This window comes from Pleurodeles waltl, chromosome 3_1 (genome assembly GCF_031143425.1).
Source record: "Pleurodeles waltl isolate 20211129_DDA chromosome 3_1, aPleWal1.hap1.20221129, whole genome shotgun sequence".
In the NCBI taxonomy this organism is placed as follows: Eukaryota; Metazoa; Chordata; class Amphibia; order Caudata; family Salamandridae; genus Pleurodeles; species Pleurodeles waltl.
This window is the reverse complement of record NC_090440.1, coordinates 580,744,416-580,761,441: the sequence shown is the minus strand read 5'-3', so window position 1 is coordinate 580,761,441 and position 17,026 is coordinate 580,744,416. Positions and strand designations below refer to the sequence as shown.

At 47.0% G+C, this 17,026-nt stretch overlaps 1 protein-coding gene across 1 annotated transcript in view; it reads right to left on the bottom strand.

Annotated features, from left to right (window-relative positions):
* SYT12 (synaptotagmin 12) overlaps window positions 1-17,026 on the bottom strand; it is a 756,831-nt gene that overhangs the window by 572,212 nt on the left and 167,593 nt on the right. The window lies entirely within an intron of this gene.

Genomic DNA, 17,026 nt, shown 5'->3' with positions numbered 1-17,026 from the left:
CATGCAGGTCAGCACCCATCAGAAAAAGAGTATTTGGCGTGCCATCGCAAAGGAGGTGCGGACCCTGGGGGTCTTTGACAGGCGGAGCACCCACTGCCACAAACGGTGGGAGGACCTGTGCCGCTGGGCAAGGAAAATGGCGGAGGCCCAGCTGGGGCTGGCCTCCCAACGAGGAAGAGGTGCCCGTCGTACCCTGACCCTCCTGATGTTCTGCATCCTGGCAGTGGCCTATCCGGAGTTGGATGGGCGCTTGAAGGCATCACAGCAGCCACAAGGGGGTGAGTACAGATTCTGAATTATGACTTTGCGCGCTATAAGGTTTTACCTGGGTGGGGGATGTGGGCTCTTGGTGCCCCTAGGCCAGGGCGAACATGGCAGGGTAGGTTCCTTATTGGGCAGTCTCTGAAGCAGTCCAACCCCAATAGTGTTAGTGGCCATCTATTACTGGGCAGGGTCCTGTTGGTTTCAGGTGTGCATCTGATGGCGTTATGCTATGTACACCATGGGCTGGCGACTAGCTTTGTAACTGGTAGTGCATGGCCTAGTGCATAGGGCTGCTTCCTCCTCTGATGGAAGCTCCCTGGCGGTGGCAGACACCTCTGTGCCCACTTCAACAACAGGTACAGCTGCCACCCCTGTACAAGTACCGCCCTCCCAGCAGCCCCTCAGCGTGTTTCCTGTGCCCGCTCACCCAGGAGGGTGGGCATCTCCTTCGCCCCAGGCACCTCAAGCCATACCCCAGTCAGCCCTGCTGCCCTCAGTGAGGAGTCTATTGACCTCCTGAGATCTCTCACTGTTGGGCAGTCAGCCATACTGACTGCCATCCAGGGTGTCAAAAGGCATTTGCAACAAACAAATGCATACCTGGAGGGTATTCACTCTGGCGTGGCGGCCCAACAGAGAGCATTTCAGGCTCTGGCCTCTGCACTGATGGCAGCCATTGTCCCTGTCTCCAGCCTCCCCCCTCCAACTTCCTTTACCCAGTCCCAATCCCCTCAACCCCAGCCTATCCCAAGCACACCTTCAGACCAGCATTTATCCAAATCAACACACAGAAGTGGCTCAGGCAAACACAAGTACCACGCTTCATCTCACAGGCACTCACACAAGCACCATCCCCATTCAGACACGCCAACATCCACTGCCTCCACTGTGTCCCCCTCCTCCTCCTCGTCCACCTCCCTCCCAGTAGCATCTCCACTCACACCTGCACGCACTACATCCTCATCCACTACCTCCATCACCACCACGCCTATCACCACACGCCCCTCACTGGCAGTCACCACCCCCACATCCATGCACACGTCCCCTGTGTCCTCTACCACTGTGTATGTGACCCCTCCTCCCAAAGTACACAAACGCAAGCACACACCCACCCAACAGCCATCCACCTCACCACAGCATCCAGCTCATGCACCTGCACCCAAACACAGCAGACTGACATCTCCTACAACCACTCCCTATTCCTCCACTCCCAGACCTTCACCCTGTTCCTGCCCCAATGTCACTAAAAAGCTTTTCCTAGCCAACATTGACCTCTTCCCTACCCCTCACCCAGTCCTTCACGTCAGGCCAGGGTGGCCGGAACCCAGCCCAGCACCGCAGCCACCAAGTCCACATCTGCTGTGGTTTCTGCAGCAGTCAGAGGCTCTAAGGGGCCACCCATAAACCCAGCCAGTGTGCCACAAACACCTGCCAAGGCCAAGAAGGTTCTGCCACCTGGCAAGGGCAAGAAGAGGACAGCATCCAAGAAGGAGAAGGAGCCACAACCACCCTGCAATGCCACGTCAAGGACTCCAGCTGGCAGACCCAAGGCATCACCTCCATCTGCCAAGGGCAGGAAGGGGCACAGAACACCAGGGCACTTCAGCCGTGTGACCCTGCAGGTGAAGGCCTGGTGGCTACCAGCACAGGCGCCAGCACCGCCACCAGCACCGCGGCCAGCAACGCCACCTGCACTGCTACAAGCACCTCCACCTGCACCTGCACCGCAGAAAGTAGCACCACTGGCAGCAGCCCCAGTGGGCAGCCATCCGAGGCTGCAGGGGAAGGGCTGGAGCCTCCCCCCACCACTGGCAGCACCAGCACCTGCACAGCGGCCAGCACCGCCACCTGCACCGCCTCAAGCACTGCTGCAACCACCGCCACCTTGCCCGCCGCAAGTAGCACCACTGCCAATAGCAGCAGCCCCAGTGGGCAGCCGTCCGAGGCTGCGGGGGAAGGACTGGAGCCTCCCCCACCCCTGGCAGCACCCCCACCAGCACTACCACCACTGTGCAGCCGTAGCCCCCGGTGGATGGACTGTAGTCCTGCCTCCATGGAGTGTCATGCATCCTGCTCACTGAAAATCATGGGGGTCTGACACCCATGTGAGGGACTGTGACCTGGCACTCCCCATGTGCTGCATCACTGGGTACACAGCCCCCTTCAGAACTAGTGGAAGAAGGCATCTACTCACCCTAACCTTGGCAGGATGAAGCACACTGGCCACAAAGCCCCCTCCAGAACCAGTGGAGAAGCCATCCACTTGAGAGACTGTGGCTTTGCACTCCCCAGGAGCAAGCAGTGGGCAAACCACCCACTTTGGAGACTGTGGCCTTGCACTCCCCAGGACCAAGCAGTGGGCAAACCACCCACTTGAGAGACTGTGGCTTTGCACTTCCCAGGACCAAGCAGTGGTCAAACCACCCACTTGAGAGACTGTGGTTTTGCCCTCCCCAGGACCATGCAGTAGGCAACCCACCCACTTGAGAGACTGTGGCTTTGCACTCCCCAGGAGCAAGCAGTGGGCAAACCACCCACTTTGGAGACTTTGGCCTTGCACTCCCCAGGACCAAGCAGTGGGCAAACCACCCACTTGAGAGACTGTGGCTTTGCACTTCCCAGGACCAAGCAGTGGTCAAACCACCCACTTGAGAGACTGTGGTTTTGCCCTCCCCAGGAAAATGCAGTGGGCAACCCACCCACTTGAGAGACTGTGGCCTTGCACTACCCAGGACCAAGCAGTGGGTATGGTGCCCCCTCCAGGAGCAGTGGCGTAGTACCATCTTCCGGCTGAGGTGCCCCCCTTCCCCGTCCCCTGAGGTGCCTGTGTGTTTTCGACCTGATGCCCCTGCAGTGTTCTCTCCATATTGAGGCTGGAGTCAAGTGTGGGCTTGGCCTATGTGTTATGGCCCAGTGGGCAAAGAACTATTTTTGTGTGGACATTGTCCCTCATTGTGTTTATATTGTATATATTGTACATACTGTTTATTTATTTATGAACGTATTGCTCAAAATTTCAAATACTACACTCCTTTGACTCCATTCCTTTTGTCCCTGCGTTATTCCTGAGGGTTACTGGGTGTATATGTAATTTTGTTGCATGTGTTTGTGTGTATGGTGTTGGGGTGAGGGTAGGGGTGTGGGTGTTGCGTGTTGCGTGTGTGTGTCACTCTCTTTTTCCTCCCACCCTTCCTTGTGTGCTAGGTGCAGTACTCACCGTGGTCCTCGTTGCCGGCGTTGGTGCTCCTGGTATATGAGCAGATACACCAGCATGGGGAAGACCTGCAGCTCGGGCTCCATGGCGTCCTGGTTCTTCCTTAAGTGTCAAGAGGTGAGTGGTTTCCCTTCAAAGTACTGTTTCCGCAGGGCTTTTGATGGCTTTGGTACCGCCCCGGAAAAGCTGTCGGATGTGCGGTTTGTAATGGAGTGGGCAGTACATTGTCTTCTGCCTGGCTGTTGCCGGTTACCGCCGTGGTGTTTGTTGTTTCTGCCATGGCAGTCGGAGTGTTAAAGTGGTTGTACGTGTTGGCAGTTTCCGCTGTGGTCATGATTCCATTTTTTTTACCGCTGGCCTATTGGCGGTATTACTGCCACTTGAACACCGACCGCCAGGGTTGTAATGAGGGCCTATGTTTACCAAAGAATCATAGGCATCATACAGACAATTTTCAATGAGAAAACCAACTTAAAATAATGTATAATTACTCTTCGTCATTTAGTTATTCATGCTGTCAACGGGGTGTGCCTGTGAAAATTTTATGAATATCTGACACACTTTTTAATTAAATTGTAAAACAAACTAATAATAATTGTATACGTTTCTATACAACAACCATTGTATCCAAAACCCTTTTGTTGTTCTCACTAATTTCTAATCTATTGATAAGTTTTAAATTATTTTATCCACTATGCATGATACCATTCTGTTTTCACACATTTCAAGTTCTGAAGTGGGCTCAAGTGTCTGGAGACTTTAAAATACATCAGCTGGCACTTACCTTGGTGGGCACATGTGCACTATTACAGCATTCCCTACTAAATACAGTCACTGTGCAGTTGTGTTTTGTAAGGGAAGTGGTCACTAGGCAATTTAACAAGCTTTCCCTTTTCCAGAGCCTCAATCACTGATGTAGTCAACCTTCAAAGGTACAGATCTTGCCTAGAGTCAGTTTTAGTTGCCTGCAAGCCTCATCTAATCACAAAAAATAATCATAAGTAAAACAAAAATACATGTGCTAAAAGGGATTTTCGATTATCCTGCTCTAGCTATTTCTCAGTCAAGAGTGGTGTTCACATGTTGGATAAGCTCAAGAAATAGCATAGAGAGAATTGTGCAATCATTTAGCCCTGTTCAGTCATTGGCTTTCTTGCCACTGCCAATCAAGTTTCAATCTGTCCTCTGGACAACCAGTCAGTATTTCTTATGTTAGGCAGAGTGACCGAATTTTGCATGTCTACTATTATAGTCTGCATGGTGAAGAGCCGAGCCCTGACAGATGTTGAGGATTTATGGGCATTCATCTTTCTGTGCAGTGGCAGAGGAGCGTCACCCCACTGGCTAAGAGCCAGCATAGAGGGCGGGGCTGGGCCATGGGAGGTGGAAGGGGATGAGGAATTGAGTGCACTAAGTGTGCATGTGTGTTTGGATGGCCTAAGAAAGCTGTCCAAACACACATGTGCACTTAGGTGTCTCTAGCCCGGATGTATTCACAGATGGCCAGGAGAAACTTCACAGGCCCCAGGGTTGTGTCTGAGCAGCAGTCCGAGCCACTCAGACAACTCCTGATGCTGCTTTCATGCTAGCTTGAGCATAAAAACAGTGCCAGGATTGCTGGGGAGCCTGTTCTGGTGTCCCAGCGGATGCTAGGACACCAGAACAGGAAAGAAAAAAAGAGCGGCGGGAGAGGACAGCGGCAGCGACAAACAGTAAGTCTTTTTTTTAAAATCATTATTTACCCCATCCCCGTCCCCCCACCCCTGCCCTTGATATATGCAGCAGCTGCCACTGTTTCTGTGCACTATTAAAAACATGCAGAATATCATTTTACACTCAATTACACATATACACACTGATATAGTACAATTATCGTTATAACAACATTCCTATTAGGTGTAGAAGTGTGTTTTTCTGACCCTTGTTAACTAGGCCTCAATTTGGGCCGAGCAGCCATGCTTTACAAAATGGATGTTTTCCCTGTGTTCCCTCTGCACATTTCACAGTTGTTTGTTTCTGCAGCACACAGTTAAGCAGACCCATGCTTGTATATTTGCCTTGTCATTGCTCATGTTGTTCTCAATGAATCGTCCCTGGCAGTTTTACAAAACTATTTCTTTGCTTTAAGGTCTTTTCACTAGCTCACCGCATACTATTCATTCATAACAGCTTGCTGTTTTTCATGTATCTAGTTTGTTCTACCAATACCAGATGGCATTAGCATAGAATGGGCAGAATCGATATTAATGCAGTGGGATAGTGCTCAGGTGCTTAATCAAACTGTGCTCTGCTTTGCTGTGAATGTAACACATTTGATCATTCCCTAATAAATCTGCAGTTTTGGTGATTTCATATGTCAAATTATTGTATCAACAACCATAGATTTTGGGAAGAGAGCCAGAAGAAGTAGATGCTCCTACTGATGTCAGTTTATTTATTGATTTTGCTGCTCATTTGGGACATAGAATATTTTTGATTTTCGCCATCTCTATAATGTGCTGTTTTCTAAGAGCCTTCATGACATTGACTCTGAACCGTTTATCTTTTGGAAATTTGTATTAAATCCTTTAAACTTTTCCGCTGATCTAGACGTCCGTTATTGAATGGGCCTTTTTACTTTATTGACTGCTTTTCTGATAGCGTGTTCTATAAGGAAGTGCCTTACATTAGGAACACATGATCACATGAAATTGAGATTTAACCCGTCTCTGATTTATTGACTTGTGGGCTTTCTATTGAGATCAAGTTTTTGGGGTGTCAACAATGTCTCCGGCATCCACACAGGCAAGAGAATCTGCATGAATGTACCTACACTGTGCACCACACACGCACTGTCCCTTGAGAAACATTTTCTATGTCCCTGCACTTCAATGAAGCCTTGTTGTTGGAACTACTAGGCAGTTGTGGCCGGCAGCTTTAGGAGGGAGGGGGGTGGGCGGGAAACACACACACACACACTCATTCATTCACACACGCACGCATGCACATCCATTAACAACACTCATAACATTCAAACATGCACGCACGCACCAAACATTCATTTTAAAAGTTCACACACACTCATTCTTTGACACACACACATGCACTCACGCACATCCATTAACAACACTCATAACATTCAAACATGCACGCACACACGCACCAAACATTCATTTTAAAACATCACACACACACAACCTCATTCTTTCACACACGCACGCACATCCATGAACAACACTCATAACATTCAAACATGCACGCACGCACCAAACATTCCTTTTAAAACGTCACACAAACACTCATTCTTTCACACACGCACGCACGTATGCACATCCATTAACAACACTCATAACATTCAAACATGCACGCACGCACCAAACATTCATTTTTAAACATCACACACACACACACTTACCTTCAGCCTCGAGGTCCCAGGAGGGTTGGGACTGCTGCCTTGCCTGACCTTAGGTCAGCCAATGAGGGAAGGCAGTAGTCCCAGCCTCGTCACAGACTGGGATGAGGTCAGTGAGACTGCTGACCCCACCCCACTTTGTGTTGAAGTGTCACTGATTGACACTCGCCCTGGGCACTTCAGGGCTTAATCCTGAAGCGCCCAGGGCGAAGTCAATGGGTGATGCTTTCCTCGTCACCCAGGGGAGGGCCTTGAGGCACCTTTGCTGAGCTGAGGAGGTCACACCCATAGAAGTTGTGACCTCCTCAGCCCAGCAAAGTTCCACTCAGGCAGCCAGGAGTCTGCGCAAATCGGGCATGTCTGCTCCTGGCTGCCTGACCTGAACATGAAGAGTGTCTGTCAGGCTGACCTTTGTTCAGCCTGACAGACACTCTTCATGAGGGGCAGAAGGTGGGGGGGCATGGCCCTTCTGCCCTAAAGGACGGGCCGCGCCTGCTAATAGGTATGTCTGTTCTGATGAGCACTTCAGACTTATTCTTTAATTATTTGAAAGGAACTGTGTGGAGCACATTTCTAAGACCCCAAGAGAAGCCCTTGCAATGGACATGGGCAGATGTGTGTTCTACACTGCCCCGGTACAGGTAGGGAACAAAGGGACATTGACACCTGCAGCAGCTCGTTACACAACTCTGCAAAGAGTAGCACTTTTGGACTTAAAATTCCCCTGCATAGATTATAGGTGTCCCTTTTCTCACCTTATACCTTCATCTTTTCGGGTGCACAGTGTATTTTTGAAGAAGTGGGCCAAGATTTCACATTTATTAAGACTTTCAGATGGTCACTTTCTGAGAAGTTTATCTGGTGGGATTGAGGGGTGTGCTTCCAGTCCAATCACTGGTGAAGAAATCTGCACCACAAGGGAATAAAGTGATATTTAAAATGAATGAATTAATAGTACGTTCATATAATGCACACCATTTCTACAGTTGTATCCAAGCACGTGTAACTGGGATGATACTGATATGCATTAGTCCGTTTGAATATATAAATCAATCTGAGAAATGTACACACTCATATAGCTCACATTGTAAATATTGATCACACATAAATTGTGCATCGCTCATATTACTTGCATAGCTCACATTATTCACATCAATCATGCTATTCACATCACTACCACAACTCGCACCTTTTCTGTCGTTCACTTTGCATGGCGTCTAATTCCAGTCTTGTATTGTCTTCAAGAGGCAGAGCTTCATGCAGTTACTCTTGCCCCTCTGACTAAGTTTTCCACTAGGTCATCCCAGTCCGGATAGAGTAACTCATGCTGCTTGCTGTGTCAGTGTTGTAAAAGGGATTTAGGTTGAAAGTGGGACATAGGTAGATAATGAAAACCCTGTTGTCACCCATTTTCCCATTCCCCAGTTCTTTAAATAATAAAAAATGGTTGGCAGTGGGAGCTCCCAGGGGTGTGTTCTGAAATGTTGAATGAGGCAATGAGTCAGTTGCATATATTTCCACTTCTGTGTCACGGGCAAGCCAAATTCCACTCTTATCGTATCAAACGGTTCCAATGCCATTGTCCCACAAGGAGGAACAGGCATGTGATTTTGCATTTATCTGCAAATGTTTATGCGAGTGTAGCCACATTAGGACCACAGTTTGAACCATGGTGTTTGAGGTCAGTGAGAAGGGAGTTTTATGTCTCTATATCATTTGAAGCCCAGAACTGCTACACATGAGACTATGGGGCATACTTGCAAGTCTCTTGCACCCCTTATTGCCTCCGTAGCTTAATTTTGTTATGCTAAGGTGGTGCTAAACAGGCCCTCACCCTGCACTATATTCACAAAGTGGCGCAAAGCTAACATTGCACCACTTTGTAAACCTGTGCGCCACATTATACCTGTGCCAGGTGGGAGGCCTAAAAAATGCCACCGTGCAATTTACAAGATTTCACTGTGCCATTCTAGCATCATTTTTAATGCCTGGCCGTGGCAGGTGTTAAAGTGATGCTAGGCTATTTCTTATGGGCCTACCCGAGCTTTGCTGGACTAGGATCCAAATTTTTTGTGCTAGTCCAGCAAAGCACCACAATAGCATCTAAAATGTTGATGCTATTGTGCTAACATGCACCATTGCGCGCTGTATTGTAAATACAATGCTACCTTGTTGTCATTAGGGGGGCACAGGACTATGCAAGGGAACGGGCTCATCTGAGCTGATGCACCAGTTCCTTGTAAATATGCCACTATGTTCTATGAGAACCCATAAAGGTGGGTATCTTGTTTTTAGCCATAGACACACTAATTGAGAAATATTAAGGGATGTATTACAGTGTTTGATGCTTGGCAGACTGAGGCCCCCTCAGTGCCTATGTGCCAACAGTTGGGTATTTCAGAGTCTGGGCTTCATGTCATCCCACACAAAGGCCCTAATCTCTCTAACAATAGAGCGTCATAATGCAGTCTTGACAACAAAAGTACCAAGAACAGATGTGAAATGTGGGACCAGCTCCATGTTTATGGTTTGAATCCTGCCCCACATTGATAAGTGTAGAGGGACAATTTTGCATAGCCCATGCGGTTTTAGCAATGAGGAGTTTATCTGACAATGTGCTTTCCATCCCCCTGTTGACATAAACTCCCAGGTATTTTAAATTGTCTAATGTCCAACGAAAATTGTAATCAACAACATCAGCCCTTGTGGTGTTATGTGACATAGGCAGTGCTTTGATTTTGTTCCAATTGACTCTATAGCCGGATAGGTGGGAGAATTCTGTGAAGACTGACATAAGTATTGATAGGGACTTTCTAGGTTTATGAGTGTGAGTAAGATACTGCAAAAGTACTGCATCTTCATTGCGCTTGCTTTTCAATTTGTTTAGGGGAAGCATCCCCAGCCTACATTTCCCATATGTAAGATTGAATTGAAAATAAGCAGGGCCCATAGATGCTGCTGTCATCATACTCTAGTCTGCTACGTCTGCCTCCTCCCAGGTGCAAGCACAGCCTTGGTAGGGACCAGAATTTGGTGAGAACAAGGCTAACTAGTGTGTATGCTGATATGAAGGAACCAAAGGGAATCAAAAACTTTACTGAAAACTGACCCTTTTATTTCAATGTAGGTAGCTGGGCCCTAGCTCAGCTGCATTCTAGAGAAACCTAGCAAACTTTTTAGACAACTACACACCTGGGTGAATCTAGGGTGGGGTGACTTATGTTACTCGCACCAAGTTTTTTCCCCAGAATCCCTTGGAATCTGCAAACTTTTACTAAAAGACCCATTTTCCTCAAGTTTCTGTGATGGAAAGTTCTTTAATCTTTAGGAACCCACACACTGACTTCTGCCCAGCGTTCTCCCAAGTCTCCTGATAAACATGTACCTAACTTGTGTGGGTAGGCATTGTGCCTACAACAGGAAATGGCCCAAAATGCAATATGGATACATCACATTTTTCAACCCAAAACGGACCCTTTTTTGCAAAGTTTACCTCAGTCAGCACGTAGGGAAACTTACCAAGCTTGCACATGTTAGACAAGTAGACACCTGGGGGAATCCAAGAGGAGGTGACTTGCAACTCTCAAAATTTGATTTAAAAACATGTTTTCCTCACATTTCTGTGATGGAAAGTTCTGGAATCTGCGGGGAGTCACAAACTTCCTACTGCCCAGTATTTCCTGAAGTCTCCCAATAAAAAAGGTGCCTCACTTCTGTGGGTACGCCTTGTGCCCTTGACAGAAAACAGGTAAAAACCCAACTGGTATACAGCACATTTTTCCCCTCAAAACTGACTCTTCTTTTTACATATTGGATAGCTGTGGATTTTGGGTCCAAGCTCAGCCACACAAGTGAGGTACCATTGTAATCAGGAAACTTGGGGGAATGCTAGGTGGTAGGAAATGTGTGACTCCCCACAGATTCCAGAAGTTTTTCTCACAGTCATCTAAGGAAAGTGGTTGTTTGCAGGGCATTGTGGGTAAGAAAATATTGTGGTATCATTGCGAAGTACACCACCCTGGACTCCCACGGGAGTCTAGTTTTCAGAACTATTTGGGTCTGGTAGGTTTTTCCAGGTGGTCATTTACCCAAGCAGGAACTTGCAGTCATTTACTATTGCAAGGTGGACAATATTGGGAGCGTTAGCCACACTCTCCTGGCCCATATGTAAAGACAACACCAAAAGGAATCAAATGCCCTCTTGCTTGCCATTGCCATTCTCAGTCTGCAGGGAAGCAGAACGACTGTTGTGATTTTAGGGGTGAGCTTGGGGCGGATGTTAGAATGGGCCAGACCCACCCCATTTATTAAAAAATATACTCCTACCATACAGTGTACTTTCTGACTTCCAGTGTAAAATTGGAGCAAGCCTCCTGTCTTCCCAGAAGACTGGTTCATCCATTTTGGAGTGGGGGTTTGGCCAGTACCAGAGTGCAAAACCCACACTACTTTCTTTTGCCCCAGTGGCAAAATCCCTGGTGTCAGGTGGACTTTCCATCCCATAGGGGGTAGGTATGTGGTGCTCTCCCTAATTGGGACACAACCCAGGGGGCAGAAAGGCACTATTGCCCCTGGGGCAGGGTATGGCTCCATGCCAGTGTAGGCAGCACCCTCCATTTTTGTTCCGCCACCATTATGAATTCCCTGGTGTGTAGTGGACTTTCTACCCCATCAGGGGAAAATTGAAGGAAACTTCCTATCTGGCTGTGGTGGGGGGGGGGGGGGGCAGAAAACATTTAATTGGCCACACCTCCACCCCAAATGGGAGAAAACAATTTTTCTGCCTCCCTAGGGCAAGACAAGGGTTTGCCTCGTGGGAAGGAGTAGAAAGACACCGGGCATTTTGCTTTGTGGTAAAATAAAGCTTTGTTGGTGTTGCACTCTGGCATGCGCCACAAACCCTCCCAAAAAGGGACACACCAGAGTGCAACACTTTCACTTCTTTCTTTTGCCTCAAAGGCAAAATTCCCTGTGTCAGGTGGACTTTCTACCCTTCCCCAGGGGCATATTTTGAGCAACCTTGTGAATTGTAACAAATCCCCTATTTGCCCCTCAGGGGGGCAGAAAGACAGTACTGTCCCTTTCTGGGGTGGAGTGGAGGAATATGGCTCAATGCCACACCCTACGTTTGTTTGTTCTGGGTTCGTTTTGAAATGTCTGGTGTGCCCATAGTGGGCAGCCTTACCCCTATATTCATTTTCATAATAAGACCCTGTTGTCTAGTGCTCTTACTGCCCCCCACGGGGCAGATGGGGGATTTATCCCTATCTGCCCCCCAGGAGGAGCAGAAAGACTGTCTGGCATCTTGTTGGGGTGCATGCATGGCCATGCCCACGGTGGGAAACCCCAACTCCATAGTTTTGTTTTTTAGAAAAACATGTCCTGGTGTCTCTTAGGCTTTTTGACCCCTGGGGACAGATTGGGGATAATCACCCCATCCGCCCTCTAGAGGGAGCAGAAAGACTGTCACCAGACTTTTGGGGGTGGGGACTTGGCAATGCCCATAGTAGACAGACCCCTGCCCCTATATTTTTGTATACATTTAGACCCTGCTGTCTGGTGGGCTTTCTGCCCCCCAGGGGCAGATCAAGGGAAATGTTCCTCATCTGCCCCAGGGAACAAAAAGACTGCTATCATTGGGAGATGCTGCTCCCCCAAAATCCCTGGCATCTAGTGGGTGCATCCCTGCTTGGGGATCGCTCTCCTGTGGCGATCCATAAGCATGGATCAACTGAGCAGAGATATCTTTGGAAAGAGGAGACTCTCACCTTTCCAACTATACACCTTCCAAGGAGATCAGTGCTCAGGGAGCTGAGATATGCCCCTGAGCACTGATTCAGTGAAAGGTAAATGAGCCCATTGGCTTTTAAATAATGACAGTATTGTCTGTATGCTGATTGTCATTACAAAAAAAAAATAATCAGGCTGCTCTGGAACGTCTTCCAGAGCAGCCTGAAGTAACAATAAAACAAAGGACTCCTGAGGCTTTAAATACCTCTCCAGTGTCAGCCAATGGCCGACACTACACTGGGGAGGGTGTGCGGCCGCACTTAAGAGGATAACACAACAGGATGGCTTACATAGCACTATGTATTCTGCAGTTGTTCTGCAGAGATAAATTCAAAATATAATATGTCTTTAGATTGGATTGTGGTTTACTTTGGTTATAATTCACAGGAAGTGTTTACATTGTAACACCAAATAACAGTATTGCAATTGGTGGGGAGTCACGCAAACAAGAATCCAATCAAAAATGTTCCAAACAATTCCAATTCATTTTGATTTTATAGTATATCATATCAAAAATATAATAATTGCATAATAAACAACAATGTACTATATATATATGTATATATATATACAAGCAGTGAGATATCGGAAATGTATGATAGAGCAAAGGTATTGTGTTATGTTTCCACAGTCCAATGGAGAACATAAATGTCCTTCATTACAGATTAGTGAGCCATTTGGTGCTATTACAATCCTGAATACTTATTCCTCAATACATGTCGACCTTGATTTAGATGTAGGGGTACATGACAACTCTAGATACATCACATTTGTTTTTAATCTTGTCAGAGAGCACCAATCATAAAGTAGGTAGGCATTGGTACAAGGCCACCTTCTGGACGATTTTAATACCACTTCCTTTGTTTGGTTTTTCTGAACATTTCAGAATTGAGGTGCACTAACACCATGCAAATCTTTTTAACCACTCCGCTGTAATCAGGCGTAGAAGCACACCCCAGAGACGCTAGGCACCTGGGGTGGGACCCCGATGATGAAGCATTCCACCAGCTAGGTCGGTGAGTGAGGAGTCTTTCAAAAGGAACAAAAGATTTTGTTAGAAACATATGAATTAGGCTTCATGCACCATTTTGGCACACTTGCTTCTGTTGGTTTTGTTAATATGTATATGGGAAAGTAATCAGGTAGTTGTTCCTTTTCACTTTCTATTTTGTTGTTTTGGAAGAAAAGGTCCTTAATCACCTCTCCACATAAGAGTCCGGTAAGTGAGAGGTAAAGAATAGAATACTTAGGCTGTACCTCTGATGTTGCACAGTTCGTTCAGATTTCTAGAAAGCATTTCACATTTAAAGCTAGAGATTGAGAGCAAAATGCCTGGTGTATGTCTCTAAATGTTGTAGCCTCGTCCTGTGAAGGATGTAAGATCCTGGAATTCCTAAGGAATGGTTTTCTTATGAGTCCTGCAAACTCTCTTTTACATAGTTAATGGGTAGCCATTAGAGCCATCCGAGGATCTCCTTTTGCTGACTTTGATACACTAGCAGCTCTACTGCTTAGGAGTTTTCATTTAAGAAGACCTGTCATGCACACTACTGACCTTTCTGGGTATTTGCCTCTGGTGCTTAGTGTTCTCCTTTGAGTCTCCAATCAGTTTTCTTGAAATTCTTAACACCTTAGGAAAAATTAAGGCCCTTCTTTCTCATGAAGCATGTATAAGGCTTTTTGAAGATAAGGTTGTTTATTAACCAGATCTAGCCTATTTACCCAATGCTTCAACATCTGTTCACCTACTCCAGGATTTGGTGCTTCCTTTCTTTTACCTCCTTTCCTTCTTCTGATCAGGATATAATGTGGCACTTGTTGGATATTCATAGAGCTCCACCTACTTAACTTCAAAAAATGCCTTCTTTGAGACATGTAAATCCTTTGTTTGTCACTTTTGGTTTAGCCAATAAAGGTCATCGTCTATTGACTTTGACCTTAAGTATATGGTTGAGGATGATCCTTTCATTACTATACCAAAAGGCGGGTGTTGCTTGACCTTCTATGTTTCAGGGTCTATCCACCAAAGGCATTGATTCCTCCTGTGGAGCATGTAAAGGAGCCATCCTAAAGGATATTTTTACCGCAGCAACTTGGGTCTGCCTCCATACATTTACTTCTCATTAGAAACTAGTTATGATGAGGTCATTTTATCTTCTTTTGATGAAGCTGTATTAGCTGCAGTATATTGAGGTTATGAAAGTATCACTTATAAGTTATTAAATCATTACAGAAAGTGTTGTAAGGTTGTCGGTGATGTACTTATTTTTACTTAGCCTGGGTATATACTCATTTTGTGAGGACTGAGATGAGAAAGACAGACGAAGAAGGTAATGCTTGGATTACTAGTAATCTTCATTACACCGAGTCATAGTCATAGTCTTCCCCATCACCGCCCTCATTTTCCCTTTCTCCCCTCCGTTGGTCGAAATATTGCTAGTGTTTATGCATTTAACAAAAAAGGTATAAATATTGTTGGTTCTTTGGTATAAACAGGATGTAAGTGAGAGATGCTCCTCCTTTATAGGCACAGGGCAGGAAGGTCGGTTTAATATTTTAGTCATATTGGGAGGGGCCATAAGAACTTTTAACATAGGTGAAATCTATGCCCAACGGAGAAAACAGCTCAATTTGTGAGGCTGCAACGAGGAAGACTGTGACTCAGAGTAATGCATCCATTACTTACCGACAATGGCATTACTCCTAGTCTCACTTTCTTGCCTTCCTTATTAACCAACTAGGCCCCTTTGCCTCTCCTAAACCCTCCCTTCCCACAATTAAAATGATCCCCGTCCCTTCCCCCTCCTGTACGTAAACAAGCCAACAAGAAACTCAGTTGTCTGGTACCGGAAGGGCAGGAGGGAACTATAAGGAAAGTGAAGGAGTAGGACTAAGAGTTATACCATTATCAGTAGGTACTGGATGCATTACCTCCCGTCCCTCCCTCACCTTTCTTATTAACCAATGAGAGAGAATCCAGCTGGCCAGACAGTGCAGATGCTACCTAGCCCAAAGAACCAGAAACACAGTGGACACCAGATGGCCCAGCACCTTTAACCAGGCTGAGCAATCGCCACTCAATTCACCAACCCAACAAGAGTCCACCCAAGTTAACAAAAATCCGTTCACCAGAATAACCTGTGACACTCTTGACACAGGAACCCACAACTGGGCCTTGCTGGGGGGCAGAACTAAGAGAACAACCAAACAAGGATGCACAAACACCCCGTTGACATGAACAACTGCCATCAGAGGAGCCAGAATCTCTGTAAACACCTGGGGGAGGACTGGAGCCCCAAAGAGAACAGCACAGAACTGGAAATGTGCGCCCCCTAGCACAAACCTAAGAAAATGTAGAGAGGGCACTGTGACAGGTACATGGAGATAGGCAACCGATAGATCCAGGGATACCCACAAAACCTTCCAGACCAATCAGCGGGATAGCTGCCTGAACCACAAACATCCGGCAATGAACAGGTGTGAACCACATAATGACCCACTTGAGATCCAGCACAGAGCGAAAAACCCTGGACACCCACCAAACTAGAAACAACTCGGAATAAGCACTTTCTATATATTCTACCACAGGAACTCTGGAGGTGGCCTCTTTCACTAAGAAGTCTTGGACCCCATCTACAAGGGCTGAACACAATACCCCAGAAACCAAAATCGGCATCGGCCCAACACCAGTATCCGGAGGAACAAAATCGAGCACCATGGTGTAGCCATGTGTCACAATGTGCAAAACCCACTGGTCCAAAACACCCAGCAGCCAAACAGGCAGGAAAGGGTGCAGCCACCCCCCAACTGGCAATGCTCCCCCAGCATATCAATAGACAAGACCCCTTCTTAGAGGCCCCCTTCAGAACCGAAACAGCATGGCTTGAGAAAAACAGGCCTGAAGCCACCAGTTCATAGAGGAAGAAGACTAGGACACATACATAGGAGAGGATTTAGGAGCCTTCATCCAACCTTTGCCAGCCAAGGAACCCCCTCCAAAAGGCAAAGCATGTTTCATCACGGTAAATGCCTCAGAAATCCTGGGCAGTAACATGTCCCCAAGAGCGCCAGACCCTGAAACGGAATCCATATGAGGGCGGCCTTTTCCCCAGTGTCCGTCCTCCATGAACACCGGGCATGGCAGGCAGCAAGTAAGCACCCCCGGCCCAAGGTAGTAGTGCATATTAAAGGAGAGGGAATGTTAGCCAGCAACTTCGCCTGCCGTGCCATCACTGCCAATAAATCAGAACATTCAGAACCCACCTGAACTGCCAGATTCATCATAGCAAAGATGTTCACCAAAGGTCGGGCAGAATAGACAGAGAAAGCCTAGCCCTAGCGCCAAAAAGAAAGCACCTTCTGATCTG